This window comes from Dipodomys ordii, unplaced genomic scaffold (assembly GCF_000151885.1).
Source record: "Dipodomys ordii isolate 6190 unplaced genomic scaffold, Dord_2.0 Scaffold168, whole genome shotgun sequence".
Classification (NCBI taxonomy): domain Eukaryota; kingdom Metazoa; phylum Chordata; class Mammalia; order Rodentia; family Heteromyidae; genus Dipodomys; species Dipodomys ordii.
Genome location: NW_012267384.1, coordinates 3,178,135 through 3,193,993, shown reverse-complemented (window position 1 = coordinate 3,193,993; position 15,859 = coordinate 3,178,135).

Below are 15,859 nucleotides of genomic sequence, written 5' to 3'. Positions count from 1 at the left end.
ACATCTGTATCTCTGTTGCCTTGCATGGTATCTGACCTGCAGAAAATAGTCAAGAAATATTTAGCAAATGAAGAAATGTATCCTCTTCCATCACAGCCCTCCTCCCCTGCCCCCACCCCACAATGACTTCTCTGAAACCATCTCCTTGCTTCCAGATTAAAATGATGAAAATTTAACAATGCCAATTTGGAAGCTTCACCAGGACCTATCCGACAGCATTTCTCTTGTGTTCCAGCATGTGTCTGCCATGCACTGCAGTGCAGATGTCAACCTTTCTGCATCTTCCCCAGCATCACCTCGAGTGGAACGTATCCCTCCCCTGGAGTTCTAAGTCTCCTATCCAGGCAGGCAGCTCTGTTGTTAAGCTGTCTGCATTCCACTGCTGCATTCAGAAAGGATTGTCAGCAAGCTACAGTGTTATTATGCAAGATCATTTGCTCATGTAAAGATACATTAAATCTAGCAGATGCTTTGTCTCTTGTCAAGGGAATTGTGTGCTGTTCCACTAGAGATGAGAGCTTACAACCAACCTGCTACTGCTGTTACTCACTTTGGAAGTATCAACAATTTATGTTCATCTCCTTGTTTTTCTTCTTGGGCAACAACTTAGCCACTGTCTAAACAGGAACTTGGCAGAGCCAGCAAAGTCATATTGTCCCAGGCAAAGGGCCAAGGTCATTTCATTCCTAAATCTCTAGAGTTCTGTGCTTCCTCCTCAGTTCAGAGGCTGGAGTGATGCTGTGCTCTGCTGAAGTTTCCCATCACCTAGACACCAGGCCTATACACCAAACCCAGGGGGATTTCTTGTCATCTCTTTTTACCACGCTTTACATTGGCTATCTTCTCAGCACCAACTTCCCACTTGGATATAGCAACTGTTTATTACTAATACTCTGCTAGACAGATGAAGTCATTTCTACACGCCACATTGCCTTCTAGAACAGCCCAGGACCGGTGGGCAGAATGATGCCACCTGGGTTCTATTTCTTCTGGTTCACCCACTGCCACACCAGCCATGCCTTGCACCATGATAGAAGACAAAATTCCATGCACATGATACTTTCATTCGAAGAAATACTGAAGGACCAAAATTCAGTTTGTTGACTCTCCAAGATTTTGTTTCCTTCTGTCAGCCCTTGCTTGTTACAAAATTGCTACCTAAAATGAAACAGTGACATAGAAAAATTAATAAGGTCAAATATAAAGAACCAGAGCCTTTGTGATTGGCCATAGTACTGTTAGTATAATCACTGGATAATAATATTTTTGTCCAGGCTCTCATAGTCTAGAAGTGTTTAAAATTTGGTTGCCTTTATTATTATGAAGACACAGTACATTTTCCAACACATTTTTTCCTCTCATCAGGTCCCTTTCAACGATAGTTCTGTTATAGAATAGTCAAGTTGAATTAATCCAAAGTTTGCTTTGTTGCAATAAGTATCTGGCTTTGGAGTAACCTCTAATAAGCCTCCATTCTGAAAACAACAGTCCTGTGCTCACCTTTAAAGGTCTTATGCTCACCACTCTTGGACTGGCCCTCTCTGATCTGTTTTGCTGAGTTTCAGGTTCCTTAAAGATTCAGCTATAGCCAGGTACAGGTGGCTAGGATTACACCTATAATCCTAGCTGCTCAGGAGGCTGAGCTATGAGGACCAGGATTTATCTCCAATAAACTACCCAGAAAAAAGCCAGAAGTGGTGCTGCAGCTCAAGTGGTAGAGAGTTAGCATTGAGCACAAAGAGGCTCAGGGACAGTGCTTAGGCCCTGAGAAAAAGCCCCAGGACCAAAAAAAAAAAAAAAGGTTCATCTAGAATAATAATCAGGCTTGCTAACTAGCCATTTTCCACCTGCATATATTTTAATAGATCAAATAAGTTTTGATATTAGTATTTTGATATAACTATTTTAATACTTTTGTTTAAACTTAGGGAAAATTAAAACTTAACAGATGAAAAATACTTTACCTTCACATAGACATGTTAGGAGATCTTTTGCAAAAGATAAACATGAAATATAAGTATGTCTTCAATTAACAAGATAAAATGGATCTTCCTTTTATCTTTCCTCCAAAGTACAGCTCAGCTACATAAACTTTCATTTGTGCCAACTGCAGTGTTGTGTAGTATGTAGACAAGGATGCCAGGCTCTTCTTTGTTTGGATGTGCACATAGTTTTAATTGTTTGTTCTGGACAATACTGGGGATTAAATTCGGGGCCTCATGCTTGCTAGACAAGTGGTCTCTCACGTAAACCATGCCCCCACTTACTTCTTGCTGCTACCCAAGCTTGAACTCAGGGCCTTGTGCTCTCAACTTGCTCACTTAGGACTGTTACTCCACCACTTAAGCCACATCTCCAGGTTGGTTTTTTTGTGAGCTCCTGGGAGATGGATGGAGTCTGGTGAATTTTTCTACATGGGTTGACTTTGCTCCAGGATCCTCGGATCTAAGCCTCCTAAGTGTCTGGGATTACTGATGCCCAGCTTCATTTTTAACATTAGGGGTCCAAAGAGATTAGGGCATCTTGATATAATGCTGAAGCACAGATTTGTCATTTCAAATATGCATATATACATACATATATATCTTTAATCAAATTCCAAGGACAGGTTTATATTCTTCTGTAGGATTTTTATTCTATTTTTTAAGTTTTTATTCTTGTTTATTTTGAGCCATTTGCCTTCTTTTCAACTATCATGAGATTTTTTTATTAAAAAATAACTTCTCTTCTCAAACATACCATTATTTTTTATGAGAAAAAGTCAGCTGTAAGTGGCTAATTCCTATCCTTCTCTTGAAAGTTACTTTGTCCAAGTACTGTGTGATGGATGGAATAATTAACATTTGGTAGTTAAGTGGTATCTGAATGTCCTCATTCCAGAAAGAAACTGCAAAGGCACTGTGACACATAAGACACACACTGCACATACACCACACACACACATACACACATTGCACACACACATATACACACCACAACACACTGCACACGCACTGCACATACACCACACACCCCCACATAGACATTATACACACCACAAACAACATGCATAATTCAATGATATATTACAATAAAAAAATGAAATCTCAACTGAGAATTTTATGTAGCTTCTTTAGAAGAGAGATTCCAATAATATGAGCCATTGTTCAATACAATGCTAAAAAGGAGATTTACATGTAGACATGTTATGACTAAAAGAATGGAATCATTAAAGAAATGCAAGTTGAAATAAAACTAAAATAAAAAATTACTTTTATCAGTCATCTTGAAGAAAGCAGACAATGCCATGCAATGTTAACAAGAGTAGAGAAACTAGTGTTCTGCCTTACTGGGCTGCTGACTGATGGTGTGGAGGGGAGGAGGTCAGAACAACAACAACAAATTTTCAGGAAAAATATTAAAATTACATATTTGATTATTCATACCCTTGGACCTATTCTTTTATTTTTACAAATACATCCTGAAAATATTTATAGGGCAAGTACACAGTGTATATGCAAAAAATATTTTCTGAAACAATGCTGGATAAGAAATGTACTCATTACCTTGCTCATGTAACTGTAACCCCTTAAACTTGAGGCCAGGATACTGTCTCTTGGGTTTTGCACTCAAGGCTGGTACTGTACCACTTGAACTACAGCTATACTTCTAGCTTTTTGCTGGTTCATTGGTGATAAGAATCTCATGGGCTTTTCTGGCCAGGTGGACTTTGAACTGCAATCCTCAAATCTCAGCCTCCTCTTGAGTAGCTAGGATTATAAGCATGAGCCACCAGTACCCAACCTGAATATATTTCTTAGTTTATACTGTTTTTCCCCCTTGTGAGTATTTACAATGTAAATAGCAGACACTCAGAACATCTCAAATATACCATTATTATGATCCTTTAAAAATGTATACAACTTCCTCTACTTCTGATTTTATGATCAAAACCAAGCAGTCTGCTGGTAGTTTTTGTGTTAATTTGCCTAAGGGGGGAAGGGGGAATGAAAATTACAGAGCTGTCTCAAAAGAAAAACTAGATGAGTATCACATTTTGCATTTGGAAACATGATCTTGCTCTTGAAACATTTCTGTTCTTCTGCCCATTTGAACCAATTCCTTCTAAGGCATTATTTAGTGACCCTGACTTAAGTTATAACAGCACATAGCAGAGTGAAGATAAAGTATCAAAGAAAAAGAAAGGTTAGTGACTGCAGGTGAAAGATCCAAGCAGAGGCTGGCAGATAGGCAGTGCCAACCAAGGAGGAAGAAATGAACCCCTGAAAGAGGTAGGAAATTTACTTCACTGAATTTACTCAATCTGGTGACAATGTCATGTCGTCATGATGCACAGTATTTTTAGGGAATTATATTAAACAATTTTTGTTTTATGAGATCTGATTTGATTTTCCCCCTTCTGATTATATGCATCTGATTATATGCAGGCAAAAGAGTGAGTGATTCCACAGTATAGCTTTTATTTTCTCCAGCCCCGCTAAGATTTCCCTCACTTCCATGTTACACCAAGGGCAACCCCTCACTGGCAGTTGGTTGTTAATTACATTTGATGTGCTGTAACACAAGAGAGCTAATTAACTTGCATCAAAAAAGCTTTATTTACTGTGACAAATTAAACAAACTCATAAAGTGTTCAGCCACAATGGATCTCAATTATCATGGAGTCCAAGGAATGTGCTACAAACATACGCCCAGGCCTCTCTAAGGTACTACCCCGTGTCTTACAACCCTCTACACTTTACAATTATAAATGGAACTTTTAATGAACAGAAGTGAAAGTCAACTGCTCTTTGTTTTGCCTTGTGTGTGTGTGTGTGAGCATGTGTGAGCATGTGTGTGTGTGTGTGTGTGTGTGTGTGTGTGTGTGTGTATGTTCTGTTAGGTATTTAGCAGGAGATGTTGGTCTTATTCCCTCCTTCTCTCCCTCCCTTTCTCCTCTCCCTTTCTTCCTTCCTTTCTTTCTTTCATTTCTTCCTATCTTCCTTTCTTTCTTTCATAGTGGGAACCAAACCTAAGGCCTTTGGCTTGATAAACACACACTATACCACAGAGCTATACTTTCAGTCCATATTCAAGTTCTTAATCCTTGATTACTTCATGAATCAACAGAGTATTAAGCAGAGAACTCTCATAGAACCAAAAGAGAGCAATTACATCTCAAAGCCAAATACTCTGTTACACATGACTTAAACTGGCTATCTTTAGGCTCTTCTAGACAGTTGGTGACTCTTCACACACACATTGTCTCTCCATGATGACTCAAGTATATAAAATAGTGTCTCTCTCCCATGATACAGTAAGAAGATAAGCTTTGCCCTTCGGCCAATAGAAAATAAGACTAAGTGTCTTTGGAGAAAGTCTCATTGACTTGGAAATAGTAGCTGAAATTTTCACCATTTCCTGATAGGACAGAGTATAAAATTAATTCATCCATTGAAGGTTTTCAGAGAAATATATTCTTTCTCTTTATATTTAATTTTGAAGTATAAAGATTTGAGCACTCTAAAATGGAAACGGCACTGGAGTCATAATTATATGAAAAAACCCAGGCAAGGTAATGCATGCCTGTAATCCCAACACTTGGGAGCTTGAGACAGGAAGATTATAAACCCAAGGTCATCTTGGACTACTTATCAAAATTAGCCTATAAAAATAGCAGACCAACAATAATAATTACAATTGTAAACTCTTTAACTCCAAAACTTATTTTCAACAACTGTCAACAAACTGGGTTTTAAGAAAACCATGGAACCCTTATTTTCCACTCTCTAAAATGTAATAATATTTGAGACAATGTTTATAAACTAGACCACAGTAACTTTGAATGAAACTGTAAACTGCTAATGAATTTATGAATATTTGCTGATTAGCTTCACAAAAAAATTCATTAAACAAGTTTTCCAGTTGTCATCTTTCAGTAGTAGAGTTCTATGCCTACATGACAATAAAAAGCTAAGATGCAGGATTTTTTTAAAGGACAAAATGTTTCTTTATCTACAAGACAACACAGAATGCCAGTGTCTGAAGAAGCATTTTGAGTACAGAGAAACACTAACAAGTATATTTCTAAGGTAACAGTCCATTCTTTAGTAATTACATCAGGGTTTGGAAATGTAGCCAACCACAAGTCTCTTGTAGAACATATCAAGAGAAATTAAAAAAAAAACACCATTGCTTTAGAATTGATTATCCTTTAAAACTGAGCCAGAAAGGCTGCTACCTATTTAATACTGGTGTCACTCATTACTGTTGACATACTAACTTCAACCCTCAGAAAACCCACACTTCCCACAGACATTTTGAAGTCATCCTTAAGACACAGTGTCCTGGTTGCCCTCTCTTGGCTGTTGACATTTATGAATTAGCTGATGTCTATAGCTAACATCCAAAGTGGCTATTCCTGAAGGTTTTGGATCCTCTTTCTACCTAATTAGTGTGTTTGTCTCTGGACAAACATTAAATTCTAGCCAAAGCAAACTATAGTCTGTAATCAATCACAGCAAGGAATGGTAAGAAAATCACAGTAGGGAATGTAGTTTGAACATTCTTTTCTTTCCACAAGCATAACCTGTAATATGTGATTTCAAATCTTGAGCTACATCCGAGTAAGTAAAAAAAAAAAAAAAAAAAGAGGCCTAATCTCTATTGAAAACATTGAGCCAGTCACCCAAAAAGGCTAGGACTCTTGTGCACGGGGTGATTCTTACACCCTAACAAGGAAGTGTGATTGTTCTATGTCAGAATATCCGTAGCAATCAGGAGCATACTTCCATCTCTGGCAACATTTCCTGTACAGGGCATGGTAATTCCCAGCGATCACACAAGTCTCCTAATAGAATGGACGGCAAACGACAGAATGATTCTCTTTTTCATGGATGGGCTTCTTCATAAACTACAACTCACTTAAATATCTTTATCTCTCAAATATCTACAATTCATGAGCAGAATGTAGGTGCCTCCCCCTTCTCCCAGGACAATTATGAGATAACATGAAAACAAAGACTCACAACAGAAAAATAAAACCCAAAAATAAATCACTTGTACAATTGCAGAGATACAAGTAGTCATACTGAAAATCATATAGCCTAGTCTACAAGGAACAATCTTATAATTCACTAACCCATCAGGAAAGATAGGCACATAAGAGGTTGACCAATTTATTATAAACAGGCCTTTTTATGCTAGACTGATTGCAGAGATGTTGCGATAACGGAGAATTCTGAAGAGGACATTAAAATACAGCTATAATGCCAAATGGAGTAGTTGGTGCTTTTTTTCTTTCTTTCTAGCTTTATTCAGCCTGAACGTGGCACTCTTTCTGCATATGGAAGTCCATGGGTGGCCATTAAATCAAACTGAGCGTCTTACAAGCCTATTCATATTGACCAGAGTATGGTGGCTCATTTAACCAATTCTGCAAGTGCATATTTCAGGAAGATGGAGAAGATGTAAAGACCCTTCTAACAACCATTCAGAGCTCTCCTTGATTATAATGCTCTCTGTGGGACCACAGCAGTTTCTCACCATACCCATCCCCCATCTTGAATGTTAAATTCTGAGCCAAGCAAATAACAGTGCTTCCTTTCTGCTATGTCCCTTCACTGAGATTCCAAGTAGTCGGTCAAATTTCTATCAGCTGGTCACTTCCCTGTGTATTTTATGGGCAAAAATTGTAAGGAAGCCTCCAGGTCACTATGATTCTGCCCTCCTTCCCAGCACAAAATGTGATGTGAATCTACTGTAAAAGTGTGCTTTGCACTGCAGTGGAGATCCTATTTCACAGAGAATTGAGAACAAATTCATGGCCTTGGCTTTGTAGCGCTCAGTGTCCATAAGTATTCTACCGGAGGTATGAATGCTCTTTTCCTTACAAAATTCCAAATTAGATTGTTCTCCCAGCCTGACAATTCCTGGAGGATTCACAAGAGGGTTTTGCTCTTTTTTTTTCCCAATCTACTAGATGAGCTATGCATTACTCTACAATAACAACTGTAGCCGATTGTATTCCTGGTGAGACCTAGAAGTAGAAAGAGAAACAGAATGGCTTGCTTATGTCAAGTTTAACAAAGTATAGGGTACAATTTCCATGAAAGAATCACAGTGAGCAGCATCAGTGGCTCTTGCCTGGCATCCTAGCTACTCAGGAGGCTAAAATCTTAGGAACACAGTTCAAAACAAATCTGGGCAGGAAAGTCCATGAGACTCTTAGCTCCAGTTAACCATCACAAAAAAAAAATCCAAAAGTGGGACTGTGGCTCACATGGTAGGGTACTAGCCATGAGCACAAAATTCAGGGACAATGCCCAGGCCCTGAGTTCAAGTGCACACGCACACATGCATACACACACACACACACACATGCACACACACAGATTCACAGTGAGAAATAATATACTCATTCCATGCCTGCTTAGTGTGGGTATGTATTTTCCATTATTAATTTCTTTGGGGAGATGCTTTTGAATATTTTCAATGAGATCCAAACTTTCATGGAATTCATGATGCAGTGAAAACAATTTGAATTCATCTATTCTCATGTTGAATAAATTAGGCAACAAATTTATTGTCCTGGAGAATATAGATTTTAAAAATGCATGGGCCTGAAAAGTCATAACACTAATTTTCTTGTGAGGTTCTAGAACTGACTCTGAAAGCAGTTAGAAAATCTGCTTAAGAAAAGAATATTATTCATCCACACAATGTCTGAATGCTTATAAAATGTTTATATAAGGTGTATATCCTGGTCCGTGATCAAATTACAGAATACTACACAACAAATAGCCACTCATTCATACAAGTGACATTGACCAAGCACTATAACACTGCAAGACTTCAAGACATTGTGTTAGGCTGGGAAAACAAAATTGAGAAATCATGCTTGTACAAGAGGCTTGAAATAGAAAGAACACATACAACATCATAAAGGGTGAGAACAGGATAATATGGGATCCTCAATATAATGGCAAATGCATAGTACCTTCTGTGGTCCGTGCTTATACTAGCTAAATTAGCTCATATTTACTCAAGGTAGCATTATCGAATGAACTACAAGACTTCAAAGTACAAGTGTTTTTAACATAGTTCCTAAGCCTAGACAAATGCCCAATTCCCCTCATCCCCTTTCCAACAACAGCTTGCCACACAAAAGTATTCCCATCAGCAGTGGCCAGAGGCAATGTCAAACTACAATGCTTTTCTGCCAACCATTCCTTGGGAAAGCTCTTAACATCTCTAACCAATCACAAATGCTTTGGACTAGTGGTGGGCAGTGCAGTTGGTGAGGATGTCCATGTGCGCCCCCTTGTGGCTTTGAGAGTCAGCGTCTCTGATTACATACACTGAGCACAGTCCTCCCCTAGGTAAAAAAGGCAGTTTCCCAGGCCACAGGTGGAGAAGAGAAAAGCCTTTCCACTCAGTGCTGCTCAGAGGCGTGTGATGAATATCTGGTGCCTTGGCTATCCTGGAAATCTGAGATAGTCCATTTAATTCTCCTAAGAGGGCTAGGTAATGCGGCCTTTGACTCCTCCTTAACAGTTGACTGAGGGCCCTTGGCCCAAGTCTTGAGAACAAATTCCAGTCCAAACCAGCCTGTCAGTACAACTGAGTGAACAAATGTGCTTCAACCTTAGGTTCTGACTTCTTACCGCTCTGTTGAAATACCAAAGAATAATTATAATTGAATTTCTGGCTAGCAAATTTTTTTTTGGTCTGCTCTAACATTTAAATTAGACTAAATTCCCCTGTTTGAGTGCCCTCTGACAATATATTTTCTCTCAGACCCATGACTTTTTTATCACTTGGTATTCACTTGACCTAATCGGTACCATCCTGCACTTTGAAATGTTTATACTGTTAAATGAATTTTTAATCTAACTTTTACAGCATTCAATTTCAGTTTCATCAACCATCCACAGTGTAATATCTAATGTTTTAAAATAATCTAGACAGTTTAAAAAAAACAGAAAGAGGGAGGAGGGAAAGGGAAGAATCGCCATGTTATGAAGCAAATGATTAATTAAAGCAAATTAGATTCTGGCAGCTCTTGCTATCATTATCATGTGTTCCTCCGACTAGACTAATAAATCTTTGTTGAGAATGTGTGCTTGCACAAGGTTCAAGAGTCACCTGGGAAAGGACATTAGTGACTAATATTTTTGCATTGCTGTTAGTTTTCCTTTGTATTATCTCATGGAATAACAACTCCTATATTTAAAATATTCAGAGTACATTCTTGGATTTGCTCTCTCTCTCTTTCTGTCTCTCTTTCTGTCTCTCTGTCTCTGTCTTTGTATCTCTCTGTCTCTCTCTTTCTCTTTCTCTCTCTCTCTCTCTATCTCTCTCTCTCTCTCTCTCTCTCTCTCTCTCGGTGGGTTTGAGAAGGGACAGAGAGCCCAACAAGATATCTCTATTACTGAGCTAAATTACAGTCAGCGATCCAGCTAATATGTCGGCAAATGCTTTGCAAATCTAAAAAGCACTATCTATTCGTGCCTGCTGCATAATGCAATCATAGCTAGGGCAGGGTCTCAGGGTCTTAGCAGCTACAAAGCTTTTCTAAACCATGCAGCACAACAGCAACAGCTCAGCCCTGTTCTGTTTTAGAGGTTTGCCTTCTTTGCTGTCCTAGGATCTGGCACCTCCTCATTGAAGCAAGTAACAATACCGAGCAAACAGCTCTCTCGATATGCAACCAAATGCTGCTTCCAGGCAAACTACACAGACTTCTCCTTGTTTCTGGAGGCACAGAAGGAAGAAACTGACAGCTCTTTCAAGACGGAGCACACACTTGCTTTTATTTACACTGTTCAAAGTGCTGTCACTTGAATCAACCTTTAATAAAAAAAATTTCTTGCTGAGATCAGTGGCTGCATTTATACACCTAAATTTGTCCTAGTTGTGGCCTGACTTAGATGGGTTTTTTAAAAACCATATTTCCTACAAGTTTCCCATATGCTTCACCTATAGCTGAGCAACTCTGGATTCTTCTTGCTCATATCCCAGCAAATGCCAGTGTCGAGTGTAAGCTTGCTTCTCTCTAGTCTTCAGTCATTGCATGTCATGCTGTCTTAAAACTTTGCAAGACAAGGCACAGATTTATTGGAAGTCTGTGATATTGTGACAGGAAAACAAAACAGTTTTATAACAATAACATAAATACCAGGAATAAATTTATCTGGAGGTTTGTTAAATGAGGGGGAGGAGGATAGCATTATCCCCCAAAGGAAAATTTTAGACTGTAACAATCTTATGCTGTGAAAAATTTCACTATTGGTGCTTTGAAAACTAGCACAATGGTGTGCCCCATAAAATCACCAAGACGTAGCCAGAAAGATTATTCTTCTCCCCACAATTTGAACTTCTATACACATTTAACCCCACCCCGACTATTGCTCTGTTAAGTTTGATTACCTACCAAGTGAATTTTGAAACCCTAAACATATATTTATATATGTGTGCCTAAGTATTCCAGTTTGCACCTTTGAACAGCAGATTATGAAATCAGAATCATTCCCTTTACCAACACCCTCGTCATCCTCACACCCTCTGCACTTGAACTGATTTGTTTTTTCCTTAAAGCTTCTTTTCAGCACAGGCTGTGAAGCAGAGATACCCAATGTCTCAGCAGAATGGAGAAAGGCTTCCCCAGGGCTGCTCAATGTGGCAGCAAATCCCCACGGCTTGGGTGTTTTCTCAGACAGCTTTACAAAATGATCCAGTATTGCATGAGTTAAAAAAAATTCCCCCTGGAAAAGCTAATTATTGCATGCAGATACTTCTTTGTGTGATCAAGGAGGGGACAATTTAATAGGCTCTGTAATACAACCAAGAACAAAATTGCTTTAAAGGAAGTCTCTTGTTGAGTGACAACTCTGTTGCCTGAGCCAATTAGGTCCCAATAAAGAGTGTTGAATTGGCTCCTGCTTTCTCATTAATTATGTTCTGTCACAGACATGGGGCTTGATTTAGCAATTTTGTATTACATTAAGATACTGAAAGGCCGGGAACAAATGGCTCACTCTGATAATAGGCATTCTCTACACGGTGTGACATTTACTATCCAGCTGTCCGTAAGGCAGCCTAGCACTTCAGTTCAGGGGTTTATTTGTCATTGCTTCAAAGGGACACTCAGCTTTTCACAAAAAAAAGAGAAAGAAACAGAGAGGCTAATAGATAGGACAAAATGTACGTCTGATATGCTTTATTAGAGATAGGATGCTAGGGTTTTGCTAACAAGCTCATCCGTTGGGACTCAGCCGACTTGGCCGCCAATCATCTGCACACAAAGGCACACTAGTTAACAAGGAGAAATGAATTACAGACACTTACTCTGCCTGTGGGATCACAAATACACCAATCTGTGAAAGAGGCACAAACTCCCGAGACAAACTACATATTTGTCAATAACCTCCTAGAAAGAACCCTAGTAATTCTTTGAAGACCTTTGATTTAGCTTTCCTCTAAAATACATGTATAGGAAATGTTTTAGTTACCATGACATTCTTCCTTTGTTATTTGTACAAATTTTCATCACATTAAAAACAGAAAACCGAGGAGGTCTGTAAATGGGTTAGGAGGTATCCATACCCTGCTTCGCACCACTGCAGAGTGCTGCTGCTTTATTTATTTTATGAAGAGCCACCAGAAGATTAAATCTTTAAAACTTGAAGTCTGAGCCATAATCTATCCATGCCATTTTAAATATTTGAAAAGTCTGAATTTAGCACACATACACACACATACATGTATATACATACACATACATATGTGTATGAATTAAGAGAACAGAATTAAGGACAAAATGAAAACTGAGCCCCATTCAATAAAATTGCTTAGAAAATCATAAGGACGTGCATAGACTATTTGTATGTGTATATGTATTCATGATTTTCTATGTCATTTAAGTGATAGCTATGTGCCTGTATTCATCACTTTGTATGTACATGTATATGTAAAATAGATATATATGAGAATTTATAATGCCTACGCATGAACCTAAGTCTGGAAAATATCTCCTACATTGTATTTGGGAACCTGAGCCAAATATCAGACTGTGACATGGATCAATGTTTTGTCACTTCTATTCCTTGAATATTCTGCAAATATATTGCAGAGAAGGGGCTTTTGTTGATTGCAAAAGCCCAATAACCTTGAACTCCAGCTTACTTACTGACCACATGAGATTAATCAAATCTGAATATGTCATTTTTAGGTTAATTACAAAACAGCTCTCCAAAATAGTTCCCAGAGACAGGGTACTGTTCATTTGATTGCAAGCTGCTTTGAATTTCCTTAATTTATTTTTGTCACCACCTTGGAAGAGAGCAACTAAAAGTTCAACTTTGACATGAAAGGATAAAAAAGCTGAACAGGATTTGCTAGATTTTATTTCCTCATTCAGTTCTATATGAATGTCTGTAGGGTCAGTTTTGATCTCAAACAACATGACCCATTTCTCATCACTTCTGCTTTTCCTCTTTCCTGAGACTCTAAGCACTTGATCATTACAAGCAGCCTGGTGGTCCCATAGAAAGCTTCTCCCAAATGGATTCTCTACCTACTCTACTTACATAAGTGCCCTTTCATTCCTTTGAGTGGGAGAGTCTCAGTAAGTCACTCCCATTGTTGACCTACTTATAACTCCAGGACAGGAGGCCTTGGGACAAAGGTTTACCATGGCTATTTGTTCCACTTGCATGCATTACACCTCCCTTTTTTGTCTTACTCCTCATCAGCCAAAAGGTGTGTGCAAAAAAGAATTTATCCAAAGAAGCAGCTTTTGGGCTGGAGGTATAGCTCAAGTGGTAGACCAGTTGCTTAGCAAGTGTGAGGCTCTGAGTTTAAACCCTGTATACCACCATCAAAAAGGAAGAGGGGGTGCAGGAGGATAAGAAGTAAGTGGAAGAGTAGAGGAAAGAGGAAGGAGGAAAGAGGAGGAGGAGCATGAAGAGCAGGAGGTGGAGGAGGAAAAAGGAGGAGGAGGAGAAGGAGGAAGAGGAGGAGGAGGAAAGAAGAGGAAGAAATTTTACCTAGCATAATCCCTAAACATTTCCCCAACTTCCACGTATTGGAATAAAACCTGATAATGCAAAAATGGCTGCCGAAGGGGAAATGATAAGTACAGTATTGATCTTTTTCATCTCTTCAGTTTCCCCCAAGAAAACTTCACATGAAGAAACAACTTGCACATAATTTCTCCATACCCATAATACTTATGAATTACATATTTTTAAAACATGTATTGAGCACATATCTGGTTGAAAGAGCTTACAAGCTAAAAGAGCCATAACATTCTTTACTCCCCATCTCTAAAATTTGCTATGCTTCTATTTTAGAAAAGCCTTTGCAATAAATAATATGCATAATAGAGGCAAGAATCATTTTATCCTCACCTAGCAGGAACGTTATCTTTGCTATTCAGCCACTCCATAAGGTTGAAATCTTTCAAAAAGCCTAAGCCCCCTCAGGCTGAAGCAAAGGTATTTATATAGACATTAAGTATTTATGCAGCAATTTATACTTTCAAAGCTCTTTGTAACCATTCATTAGTTCATCTAAATAACTTCCTTTAAAGCAGGTGTGGCTTTGTTTCCTGGGCCCAGGCAATGGGTTCAGGGAGGTGAGTGACATACCACAGAGGCCCCTAAGACATGTAGAAAGGATTTCCTAACAGATTTCCTAAGGACTTTGTGGAACCTTCTCTTCTCCACGTCTTTAAAAATAGGTTGGACCCCCTACTGAAATGCTTCAGTTATGATTTGCTGTGCTTTATTTGAGAAAGAGAAGCTGGGTAGGTGACTCCAGCTCTTGTAGCCCTGGGTTTTCATTGTCTTGTGGAGTAGTTATACCCACAGGAGCTCTGAGCAGGCTGGAATGCAGGGGATAAAACTAACGTCTCCACCAAAGGGATCAAGTCTTGCTCAAGTGACATATTATGCAGGGACATTTAAGGAAACGAGTGTCTTCAAAGATGTATTCTTTTTTGTATATGTTTTTATTGTAAGATCTGTACAGAGGAATTACAGTTACATGAGTAATGAGTACATTTCCTAGTGAACATTGTTACCTCCTTCTTTGTTTTTCCCCTACCACCCCTTCCCTTACTACCTCCCCAACTCCTCCATCCCCCACTCAAGCTGTAAAGTTCATTTTCTACATAGTGTCTTGTACATCTCATTGTTACAATGGTTCAACCTGTATCCTTGTTTCAGGACTTTATTTCCCTTTCCCTCCTCAAATTAGAAAAATGTATATACAAGATGCAGGGCAACCACTTCAAATACAGTGAAAACAGGGGTTATACCATGGGGGAGAGCATGCAAAAGAAAATTTAAAAAATCACATGGTACATAATAAATACATTTAAAACAACATCAAGAAAGATTAAAACCACTTGTGTGCCAATTTTGCTTAGCATAATCTTATATGGTCATATGTACATAGCTTTTGACCTTTTCTGCTTGTCCTAGACATATACTAGTTATTGCAAATAAGGGAAACCATGGGACCAATGTTTCTTTAGGCCTGGCTTACTTCACTTAATAGAATTTTTTCCAAGTCTTTCCATTTCCTAACAAATGAGGGGGTGTCATTCTTTCTGATGGAGGCATAGAATTAGAAATCAAAAAATTAAATCATCCAACAACAAATCCTCAAAAAAATGACTGCCTGATTAATAAGTGGACTAAAGACTTAAAGAGAAACTTCTCTCAAGAAGAAATAAGAATGGCCAATAGGCACATGAAGAAATGTTCAACTTCTCTAGCCATAAAAGAAATGCAAATCAAAATAACATTGAGATTCCACCTCACCCCAGTTAGAATGGCTATAATCAAGAACTCTAATAACAACAGATGCTGGA